Raw genomic sequence first — 12,300 nt, forward strand, 5'->3', positions numbered from 1 at the left:
TCAACTGCTTCACTGAAGGTGGGGAACTTTGACCTTATTTTGACAGACAAATCACTCTCGCTTAAAATAAACACAAACACTTTCTCTTTATCTACGTGAATATTTATGAAATCAACAGCCCTGATATACTTCGATATTCTGATTCAATAATCTTCACCTAATCAAGCATGCAAAGTTCTACACAAAAAGAGGTAAAATAATAACTAAACAAGATAAAACAACATTGAGTGTGTATGAAAGTAAAAACCAGCAGTTAATGCAAAACAAGAGAAAATATGGTGCTGGGCGAAGCTTTGGGAGCGGCCTCCACCAGGTTGCAGTCATAAAACCAAGTTGGAGCTCCTCAGTGAAACACAAAGGGTCATAAAACGTTTAGGCAGCAACCAGTGAAAAACATGAAGAATGAAGACAAATAAATGGTGAGTTTCCACCATGAGATTCTAGCAGTCCAACTTTAAAATGCACCTGAGTCTGGATTCAGGTGTTCAACCACAAAACAATGAGACGCGCACAGCTTGAAAGCACAGCAGCTTTCAGAGTCCAACAGCAATCAAAGTTTCAATAAGACATTTTATGCACATTCAACTTAGAACACATTGGACTATAAGTGGCGATTCTAAATCGCTCTAAAATCCTCCTCTATCCTGCCCAAGCTATTTCTAATAGAAATAAAACAAAACGGGATTATTTGGTGTCGTCTTCTGTGAAGAAGGGGGAAGAGAGAGAAGGGGGGAGTTGTTGCGCGTCCGCGATTAACTCGTCAGGAGAGCGGTCAGTCTTCGTCCTCTGGCCTCCGTTGGCGAAACGGGAAGATATGAGTAGAACAAGAACAAGAATGGCAATTCCGTCTCCTTGAAACCTCCGTGGGGTTTTTCTTCTGTTACGTGTTAAGCTCACGTCTTCGATTGGTAAAGTGAAGTTTCTGGCCTTCCTATTCCAGAAACGTCTTTCATGAATTTTCTTCTCGTTGGCCAACAGGGGAGAATGAATGAAAGTTCACGTGGGATTTTCTTCTCCAGAATGATGTGCTTCAGTTGCCAGATACCGGTCCGATTTCCAGCGTGAAAAGCAAAGATGAGGGAGACCTCATATTATTATATAGTCCACTGTGACGTCAGAGCTGCGACGCCCGCTTCCTATCAGCTGCAATTCCTGCTGGGAGTTGTAGTTGCAGACTATCCTGGGGTAGAAAATGGCAGCTGATGCTGGAAGGCATACATTCATCATGGTGGAGAACTTGTACCATGTTTCATGGTAAACCAGGTGTTTTTTAGGCTCTAGATCCTTTTTATTTCATTTCAGTCTCTCAGTAACAGTACCAGATGATTTTGAGCAACCCAATGATTTAATCAGCCTACTAAGAATAGAAAACTGAATATTACCATCATCAGTTCCATCAGTTCATATGACCTCCAAACATCCTCATCAGTACAATTAATATAAACACTTCCTGTATAAACAGATACTTTATGAATAAAACAGCTGCAGAGGTTGGACTGATCAATACTGAGTCTGGAGGAAGGAGTCGTGTCCTCTTCATCCATCAGATCCTTCACTGAGATGTTCTCTCTGATCAAACTTCAGATTGGATCAACAGAGCACTTTCATGGACCGGTCTTCTCTCAGCAGAACAGGCAGAACACAGTCAGACAAACAGACACAAAGACAAAAAAACAAGCTGAGAAACAAACAAACCTTTAACTTTGAGCAGAACCATTTTCTCTCTCAGCTTTTCCTTGTGGCCATAAACTTCACATCTGTACCGTCCGCTGTCTCTCACTGTGGGACGTCTCAGAGTCAGGCCGACGTCTCCAGTTTTTACCAGGTCTTCATTAATCTGTGTTCTGTTTCTGTAAAGATGGTTCTGCATCTCATTCAGGTCAGAGTTTTTCTGATACATATGGACCACCGTGTCTTCTCCCTCCCACCACTGCACTACTGCATCTCCGGGCAGCCTAGGTGTTGTTGTGAATGGTAACAGGACAGACTCCGCCCCCTCTTCCACCTCCACCTGACAGACTGAGAGAACAACAACGAAGATGAGCTGTAGAGTACATTTTATTTAGTCTGTGTTCTATCTTCAAAGCTCTAAGCCAGATCAAACAAAAGGTATTTTGTGGTAAATCTGGTTTTGAGAAAGATTTCTCCCTATTAATGAGAGTTGTTCCTTTACGTTGTTGCCACAAGCTTGCATTACAAGTGGGACTGTAGGGAGTGTGTCAGAGACCTCACTCTTTACGTGTCCTGTCCGGCAGAGTACTCTCAGAATTGTTGTCCGAGTGCCAAGGAGAAGCCCAACCGATATACTTTCAAAATCAAACATTACGGGTTTCAATATGATGCTCTGCTTGATATATATGTAGAAACTTTATTAGAAATTGCATTGGAATTACTTCAAGTACAGTGGACATGGAGACAGAAATGGAAGGTAGAAAAAAAGGAGAGAGGTAGGGCAAAAACTTAAAGGGAGGGAAGAAGATAAGAATAGAGACAAAGAAGAATAAACAGAATACAAGATAATACTCTAGAAGTCTGCTTCTAAAAACAAAAGGAGAAAAAAAACACAAAAAACACAAGGACAAACAAACTCATATCTAACCATAACGTCACAGAAAATGTACACAGTACAAACACACCCTCCATTTCTGCTACCTGTACGACCCCTTCTCTTTTCCAATGGTTATAATCAGTCTGACAGAGAGAGGTATCCCAATCCTTGTGGTTTTTAGTATAACAATGACCATCAGTGGGACCCTTTGTGGGGTTCCTTGAGCTTTTTCAGCTTTTAACTTTGTTCTCTCTTTTCTCTTCCTAGAAGCTACACCTGGCCTGACTCTGTGTCTACCTGTGACACCTTTCTGGAGAGGGGCATTGTCCGAGCTTCTGCTGGCAACAACTTAATGCTCACCTTCTACAGATGATCCACATGGCCCTGTCTTTTAGTGTTTAACCCTTTCTCTCTCCTAGACATGGCTACTGACTGAGCTTCTACTGTAACTAACTCTATGTTCTCTCTTTCAGACTCTAACCTTGAAAACTGGATCAGAGTTTATCTGTTCTTTCTTTCTAGATGAAACAACTAAAGGAGCTACATCCATTAACATTTACTTTTCCTTCCCATAGAAAGTACTCCTGGATCAGTGCTTCTTTGTTCTCTTTGTGTCTCTGCTCTGTTCTCTCTAACCTCCAGTCGGTCGTGGCAGATGGCCGCTCACACTGAGCCTGGTTCTGGTTCTGCTGGAGGTTTCTTCCTGTTAAAAGGGAGTTTTTCCTCTCCACTGTCGCTACATGCATGCTCAGTATGAGGGATTGCTGCAAAGTCAACACCAGTGACTGTCCACTGTCTCTACATGTTCATCCAGGAGGAGTGAATGCTGCAAGTCACTGACTGGATGCAATCTGCTGGGTTTCCTTAGATAGAAAAACTTTTTATCCAATTTGAATAAATAACTGAATCTGACTGAACTGTTCAATGGTTACGATTAATTGGAATGTATGAACCTGACTGTTGTGAAGAACTTTGAGACGACATGTGTTGTGAATTGGTGCTATATAAATAAAACTGAATTGAATTGAGGCTGCACGGTGGCGCAGTTTTTAGCACTGTTGCCTTGCAGCAAGAAGGTCCTGGGTTCGATTCTCGGCCGGGGGTCTTTCTGCATGGAGTTTCCATGTTCTCCCCGTGCATGCGTGGGTTCTCACCGGGTACTCTGGCTTCCTCCCACAGTCCAAAGACATGCCTGTTAGGTTAATTGGTAACTCTAAATTGCCGTTAGGTGTTTGAATGAGTGTGCATGGTCGTGTGTGTTGCCCTGCGACGGACTGGCGACCTGTCCAGGGTGTACCCTGCCTCTCGCCCATAGATTGCTGGAGATAGGCACCAGCTCCCCTGCGACCCACTATGGAATAAGCGGTAGAAATTGACTGACTGACTGAATTGAATTAAATTAATTAATAAAAAATGTATTTAGCAGCAACACCTGAATCCAAACTCCTGTGTGGGTGCGTTTATATAAACCCCCTCCACCAAAACGAAGCCATACCCCCAATCGCCATTGCTCCCTGCCCAGCTGACAGCTTCCCACCAGAAGCTGGTGGTCCCCCCAGCCGCTGGGCTGGGCACCAAAACCAGAACCCGAAACCCAAAATTTGAACGACCCTGGGAGAACCGAAACACCAGCCCCAGCACCAATTGAACCCCGAGATCCGACACTAAACCGCAGCCCAGACCCCAACCAGATGGCCCGCTCCTCCTCCTGGCCTCCAACCCCAGATGGCAAACAGAGAATGGGGGTCTGGAAAGACCCCAAGCCTACCTCCACCCACACAAATGTGGTGTTTATGCGTGTTGTTGTAGAAGGGGAAGATGGGGGGGCACAGCAGCCAACTCCCCTGCCGGACATCAGCCACGACCAACACACCCCTCACCTTGAACCCTTAACGTGTACATGTGACTTAATATTTACAGGGCGCAGGCACCAGAGGAGAGGCAAATTAAATAGATCCATCTCTGGATGCCATTAAGTGTGCCCATCCCCAAGGCTCCACACGTGCATTTAATGAAAATATTATATGTGAGAGTGTCTAAGTTGTACTATACATTTGGGACCCAGGCCGCAAAGAGACGGTGGAGATGCATAAACCCTCCCTGCATCTCAATGACACAGTTGGCGGGAGGTGTTCGGCGATGTGGAGGGAAGGACTGAGGTGCTAAATGCTCTCCCAGGGAGCCCACTCCCCGGCTGATCCCAATAGGCACCCCCATTCACTGAGATCCATTGAGGGGGGAAGGCACTGGAACACCGAACCCCGCGAACCGACCAGAACCAGGACCAACACCCCAACCCCTCCTGAAAATGGCCAAACACTTAAAACTGATCTCCAGCCCCGACACCCCGCTAGCAGACTGAAGAAGCCACCGAACCCCAACAAAGATGAACTATCTGAAAGCACACAGCGGCAAACAAGAGCAAAGCCCCACCCCAACAAAAAGAGCTAACAAGGCTGGCCCACCGCAATGTCCGCAACAAGAATACACCGTCCACCGACTACTACGCTCAAACACCCTGGACCCATGGTACAGAACCAGGAGTACAGAGAGATTGATCTGATGTGGAGGAAGAAGTTGTCTCAAGACTAATATAATCTAACAAAAGGCTTCTATACTGGTTAATACTAAGAATATTATTTTTTTTCCAATTCATGAGGATGGTTTTCTTAGTGATACATAAGGCAGTAAAAATCATGTGAACTGAATTTGTCTCCATGGTGACATCATCTAAGTTGCCCAACAAGCAAACTGAGGGGTAGGGTAAAATATTACATCTCAGACACTTTGATAATTCTTCACATATCCAGCACCAGAACCTCCACTTAGGAAGCAACACTGATTGACAATCAATTTCACATGTTGTCCAAATGAAAAAGACAACAGGGGGAAATCTTTGGTGATTATCAAGACACTCAATAAAGGAGTGGTTCTGCAGGTAGGGACCACAGACCACTTCTCAGTACCGATGCTTTCTGGCTGATGTTTTGGTCACTTTTGAATGTTGGTGGTGCTTTCACACTCGTGGTAGCATGAGACGGACTCTACAACCCACACAAGTGGCTCAGGTAGTGCAGCTCATCCAGGATGGCACATCAATGCTAGCTGTGGCAAGAAGGTTTGCTGTGTCTGTCAGCGTAATGTCCAGAGCCTGGAGGCGCTATCAGGAGACAGGTCAGTACACCAGGAGTCGTGGAGGAGGCCGTAGGAGGGCAACAACCCAGCAACAGGACCACTACCTCCACCTTTGTGCATGGAGGAACAGGAGGAACACTGCCAGAGCCCTGCAAAATGACCTCCAGCAGACTACAAATGTGCATGTGTCTGCACAAACGGTTAGAAACCGACTCCATGAGGATGTTATGAGGGCCCGACGTCCACAAATGTCTCGCTCCATCCACCAACGTCACGTTGCACCACAGACTGTCCAGGAGTTGGCAGATGCTTTAGTCCAGGCCTGAAATATGCCTCCATCTCACATCTTGGATCTCCTGAATTAACATCTCCTGAACTCCAAGGAACAACTTTTCAATTCAATTCGATTCAGTTTATTTATATAGCGTCAATTCACAACACATGTCGTCTCAAGGTTCTTCACAACAGTCAGGTTCATACATTCCAATTAATCGTAACCATTGAACAGTTCAGTCAGATTCAGTTATTTATTCAAATTGGATAAAAAGTTTTTCTATCTAAGAAAACCCAGCAGATTGCATCCAGTCAGTGATGACTGGATGCAATCTGTGAGGATGATGAGGACAACTGGAGACACACCTGCCTGCCAACTCTCCACCGTTTGCTTCAAACCTTTCCAGGTTGGATCCTTGTTAAAAGAAAAGCTCAAGCTTGTAACTAGGACCAAGAACTGGACCTTTTCCTGCTGCTAGAATAAGGTTCTGTCAAGCTCACATCTCTGATATTGGCTTCATGGAGGCATATAAGTTCAAACTTACCTGACGTGAAAGAGTGCCGGAAGTGACATCTTAGAGCACCTGCAGCCACCAGCAAGAGAACCAGCAGAACCCCCACCACCAAGAGAACTATGGCCCAGGTTGGTAAATCTTCTATGAAGAGATAAAGTCAACTGAACATCTGGACCTAAAACTTTGAATTCTGACCCTGCAGATCTGACTTTTTACCTGAATCCGGAGGTTTTGGGTAAACTTGCTGCAGAACCACTCTCTGTCTCAGGATGTCCTTGTCTCTGTAGACGGTGCAGATGTACCGTCCAATGTCTCCGTCTGAGGGGAACCTCAGGGTCAGGCTGAGGTCTCCAGTTCTCAGCAGCTCTTCATTCATTCTAGTACGGCCACGATAAAGGTCATCCTGTTCTGTGTGCCGCTTGCTTGTGTTTGGATACATATGAACAAACATAAATTCTGGTTCTGATCGGGTCCACTCCACTGTGGTGTCCTTTGGCAAATTAGCAGATGTTTTGCAGGGCAGGACGACAAACTCTGCTTCTTTATTCACCTCCACCTCCACTTGAACATCTGAGAAGACAAACCATTACAATGATCCAGAAAGAAGCAGCAACAGGTATGAGTCGCCTTTTAAACCTGCTGCTGTGACCTTAATCCACTGTGACTAAAACTGTTTACCAAACGGAGGTTTAATAAAATTAACTAGTAAAGACGGCTGATTTTTGCTCCCAAGACTGGGGAAAGAAATAACCTCCACCTGCTGTACATTTAAGATGGACTTTGGCCAAAACATTGAATCAGTTAAATTTGACAATTTTAAAGAAACTGTTTCTGACAATCTTCTGAAAACACCAATGTTTTGACATCTGCTGTGCAGAATACTGTGAAAATTCAGACATCTCAGTGAGCCCAGACAGCAGCCCTGTGGAAAACAAGCTAAACCTGGATGCAGGTTCTTCATGTCTGAATATGTTACTAATTTCTATAAACAGTGTTTCTATTTTAGCCTTGGAGGAACTGCTGTGATAAAGAATTTAATTTGTCTGGGATCTTCGCTTCAACACAGTTCAGTTCATGTAAAACAGAAAGGCAAAAGAAACATCACAGCTCATTTCCTTAGATTTACTGACTTTCAGTCTATAAACAGGAGTAAATAATTTCTTGACATTAAGAGAACATAATGTTTGTTAGCAATGTGCTCATACCGAGTTTCCTCTGATCTGTATAAATGGCTTGCTGGCAGCAAACCATTTTCCCTTTCTGAACCACAGCTGCACCTCAACGTTTTCTACGAGGTTCTGCCTCTTGCTCTGCTCTCTACACGCCCACAATCAGTCATAAAAGGTCAATGCAAAGCACCTCATGAATGTCAACATGTATATAAATGAGCCAGCTGATCAATGTTATTTCATGGTTAATAATGGCAACTAGGGGTTCACCGATTGCAGTTTTGCTGCTGATCACCAATCACCGTTCTATAAAAAACTTGACCTGCCGATTCCCATTTTGGTTGATACAGATTTTCTTAATAACTGACACTTTCAGGTGTCATGTTTGGTAGCCACAGTGTTGGAAAATCTGATATATAGATTGGTCATATTATGACAATACCATCCAGGATGTCAGGTAGTATTGCTCTTAGCGCTGGCTGCGATATCCCAGACCTATGGATAATTTCACAGAATATTGTTGTTCCTAAAAGTGGCTTCAGGCAGAGAGTTAATTAATTGTTGATTATGTTAAACACATATTTCTGGAACCCCAGAGTGGTTAACATCTGTAATTGAAAAGGGATGGCCTGGTTCCGGAGGGTCGGTCTCTCCCATACTTGATCCAGTTCAGCACATAGATCCAAGAGCAAGGGTCTAGGGGGTCTACATCGGCATATTAGCCAGTCATCATCACGGGCCAGGAAATCTTGATGATTCCCTCCTAAATCGCAAGGTCTTCCAGCAGCACCAATGCATCCATCACGATCGTCACCACGATATTTAAATGTTTACAGCAATCAGTATTACTGTCTTACACCTTGTCAGACTTTCTGTGTTAATATGTGGTCCACATCACCCTGGTGATCCTCGGGGAGAGGAATGTGATGGTGAGAAAACTTTGATGAAATGTTGTGCAGACTTTGACTTAAGTTGGTTTATATGCCTTTTATGTATTTATGTGAGACGTCGTTTTATGGCTCGCTAGCATAAATAACACAGCAGTTTTAAATGCTTATGATGACATTGATCTATGTAGAGTTTGATATGGAGTGAAATTGAACGTTTGAGAGGAATAATGATGCAGTGTGGCATAAATTCCCCACCTCTCCATCTGTGTCGCCAGTTTCACCGTCTCCAAAACAAGCGTATGCGTGTTGCAGAGTTTGCATGAGTGACTGTCATGCCACAGAACTGAGCACAGGTTTGTGTTGTGTTTGTGCAGTTTTCCTTTCTCTCCCCTCTTCCTGCAGGGTGCACCAGATAGGTGCAACCGTACATCTGATACTCATCTAGGCTAATAAGAGGGCGTCAGATTGTTACCCAGCAGACATACATCTCTCCCTCAGTGAGCTCCCCTGCGACATCCAGACTCCACGACAGCTTCGCTTTATGCTCCAGTTTCTCAATAAACCTGTTAAACCTAAATTCTGCCTCAGTAATTGTAATCTAGAGTCTCCTGGTTAGTCATCATGACAGTGACTGTACATTCTCCTGTCAAGTTTTTGTTTTTGTAGATCACAACCTTTGCGTGGAAAGTGACATATGCCAGCTTCAAGCCAGGCTTTGTGCATATGCCACGTTTCCACGTTTATAAATGAGACCCCTGGTATTTATGCCATCCGATGGTCTCAGCTTCTTGGTTCACCACCTAATGCAGCAGCCTTTAAATAATTTGGACATCAACATGTTAACATGTGTGAAATATTAGCTGACCTTTGACATTCAGCTGAACCTCGGTCAGTTTTAACTCCTTTATTCCATCACTGATGCTGCAGATGTAGTTTCCACTGTCAGACAGTTGAGGGTTTCTAAAAGTGAGGCTGTAGTCACCAGTTTCCAGAGCATCAGGACTCATTGATGTCCTTCCTCTGTAGATTTGGTTTTGTCCTCTGGGGTCATCTCCTCCTTGTCGCAGGAGGAAAACGTTGAGGTTGCCATCATTACGAGTCCATACAACTGATGAATCTTCTTCAGGAATTATTCCTCCATAAAAGCAGGGCAGCAGGACAGACTCCGCCCCCTCATACACCTCCAGGACTGCAGCTTGGCTATGAAGGGACACTAACAGCACACAGAGAAAACACATGTAATTATAAGACCAACATAACAGGAATAAATACATCTTCGAATGACAGTTTACCTTAAAAAGGTTATTATTATTCAGGAAGTATCATTGTAAATGTTTAAAGATGCTAATTTAACGTTGAAGTTCTTGTTGTATGTTTTCTGTGCTCAGAAAGTGAAAACAGTCTCCATATTAGGCAGGAAGCTGAGGTGGTGACGCTGGTCCAAAGACCGTCTCAGTCCCACCCTGTTCGTTTTTACGTTTCCAAGAGCTTGTTGAGGAGGACAAGACAATACAGAGACACTGATGTAAAAAAGAAAGAAGGAAACAAATGAACTCAGGGAAATCTATTGAGTACAAAAACAACAGGAATATATTAGAGGAGAAAATATATTAGTGCTTAAGAAATAAAAGGACAGTAAAATAATCTGAAACATGTTTTATGAAAGAAATAAAAGGGTAGAAAAAATAAAACAGCAAGAAATTAACTTATTTTAAATAAACAAAGGAAAGATATATAGAGTTAAATTTTTTTTTGAAAATTAGTGGTTTAAATAATAATAGTGGATTAAAAAAAGAAATATATATTTATTTTGTATGTATTTTAAATTAAGGTAGGATTGGTCCTCCACAGTAAAACACTGCCAGCTGTTGCAAACCCTTGACTGCAGTTTTGATTATTCTCATACAAAACATACAATTGTTTCATTGTCTGTTTTTTCTAATCTGTAAATTAGTTTGATCTGAAATATTTAAGTGTGACAAACATACAACAATTAGGAAACCAGGAAGGAAGCAAACACTTTTTCAAGCCCTCTGTAAAAGTCTGAACAGTTTGTCTCCAGGATGTGTGATTTTTGCAAAGCTTTCAAAAATGGTTTGCGGTCTATTTCCTGACTCTGGAACTGTACAAGTTTTATTTCATCCCAGATGAATGATCATTCTTGCGCATGCGCAGGTCGAGAAATGAATAACAACATGGTCACATGTGACCTACCGGTGGCTCACGTGAGTCTATATAGTCACATGACACCGGGAAGCCCCTTCTTTCTTCTGGTGGTCATCCGGGATTCACAGAACCGTAGTTTATATTCTTCTAGCTTCAGATAATGGATCCTGTTAGATCTTAGTGCTGCACCTGATCCAGTCGATCACAGACAGGAAGCTGATCTTACCGTGCAGGAGGATCCCAAAGACCACCAACATCTTCTGCTGCATTTCATCAGCCTCGGAACTGGGACCTGGAAACCGGACAAACTGGTGGCGAGATTCATGTGTGGCAGCAGCTGGGACAAGCAAATGTTTTTGTGGGTGTGACTTTTTAGGACTCCTTCACCGAACCAGGAAATAATGCGAGTTTGCAAAAACTATCAGGTTCCATAAGTTCTCCATGAAGATCTGAAGATTAAAAATACTTTTTATTGCTTGACACAGAGCTTGTAAATTATGCAGAACTTGTACTGGTTTTATGTGTTGTTTGAGAGATTGAAAATCATCGGAGGAAGATCGAAATAGATCTCAAGATGCCATAAAAAGATCCCAAAGTACTAATTAATCCCTTAAATTAGTGTTAAACCGTGACAAATAAAATACAAAGTTTTAAAAAAACGATTGGGGTTTTAATTCCTTATAACTCCCTCATATTATATATTCAAATGACACACTGACTGAAACAACAGCAGTAAAAATCAAGTTAAAATGTTTTTCAAACCACTGTTTATGTCACTTGTTCACCTACAGGACGGAGTTTTGGGGTCTCTTAGAAAACTATAAAACTACCTTTGTAGAAGTTTGTCAGAATGAATCAATGAAGAAAAAGTGACAAGTTAGAATTTAATAACAAGAAAATGGTGAGGAAAAAGAACTTCAACTCCAAATTGTAAAAATAAATGAGGAATAGTTAGAAAAAAGGATGAGAAGCTCAAACTGCTCTGTTCACAGTCAGTGATGTGTCAGGATAGCTCCTTTGCTGATTAAATGTGTTTCCACGTTGTAAAAATCATTTCTATAAAACCAAAGTTATTCATTTACAGCAGACATCACAACCGTGGGTTTTTGAGCCAGTTTCATCTTCAACTATTGATACTTTGTTCTCGTCCTTTTACTTAAAACAAAGTTCGTTTTATTCTCGTTGTTAGGTATTATTTAGTCAACTCAGAGGTAAGGAACGACACAGAGTCAGTTTTACTTGCGGCAAGGGTTGCTGTGCAATACAATCTACGAAGTATTAACACTCCTCTCTCTTTATTTATACATGCTTGGTCACACACAGTTCAAACAACATTCAGTGTGTGTGTGTGTGTGTGTGTGGGTGGGGGTGGGGGGGCAGAAAGGTTAGGGTTCATTTGTCTTGATTATAAACAAACAGAGGAAGTGGGAAGTGGGGACCTGGTGAAGAGCCCCCAGATGCTGCTAATAAAATAATAAAAGAATAAAAGCATAACTCATTCTTGTCCCCATCTCCCTTCCTGTAACATGTAAAAAGGAAAAGCACTTAGATGAGTGATAAACAATACAAAAGATATAAAAACCCTAACATTCGTCTTGTTTTTT

Source organism: Girardinichthys multiradiatus, chromosome 14 (genome assembly GCF_021462225.1).
Source record: "Girardinichthys multiradiatus isolate DD_20200921_A chromosome 14, DD_fGirMul_XY1, whole genome shotgun sequence".
Lineage (NCBI taxonomy): Eukaryota > Metazoa > Chordata > Actinopteri > Cyprinodontiformes > Goodeidae > Girardinichthys > Girardinichthys multiradiatus.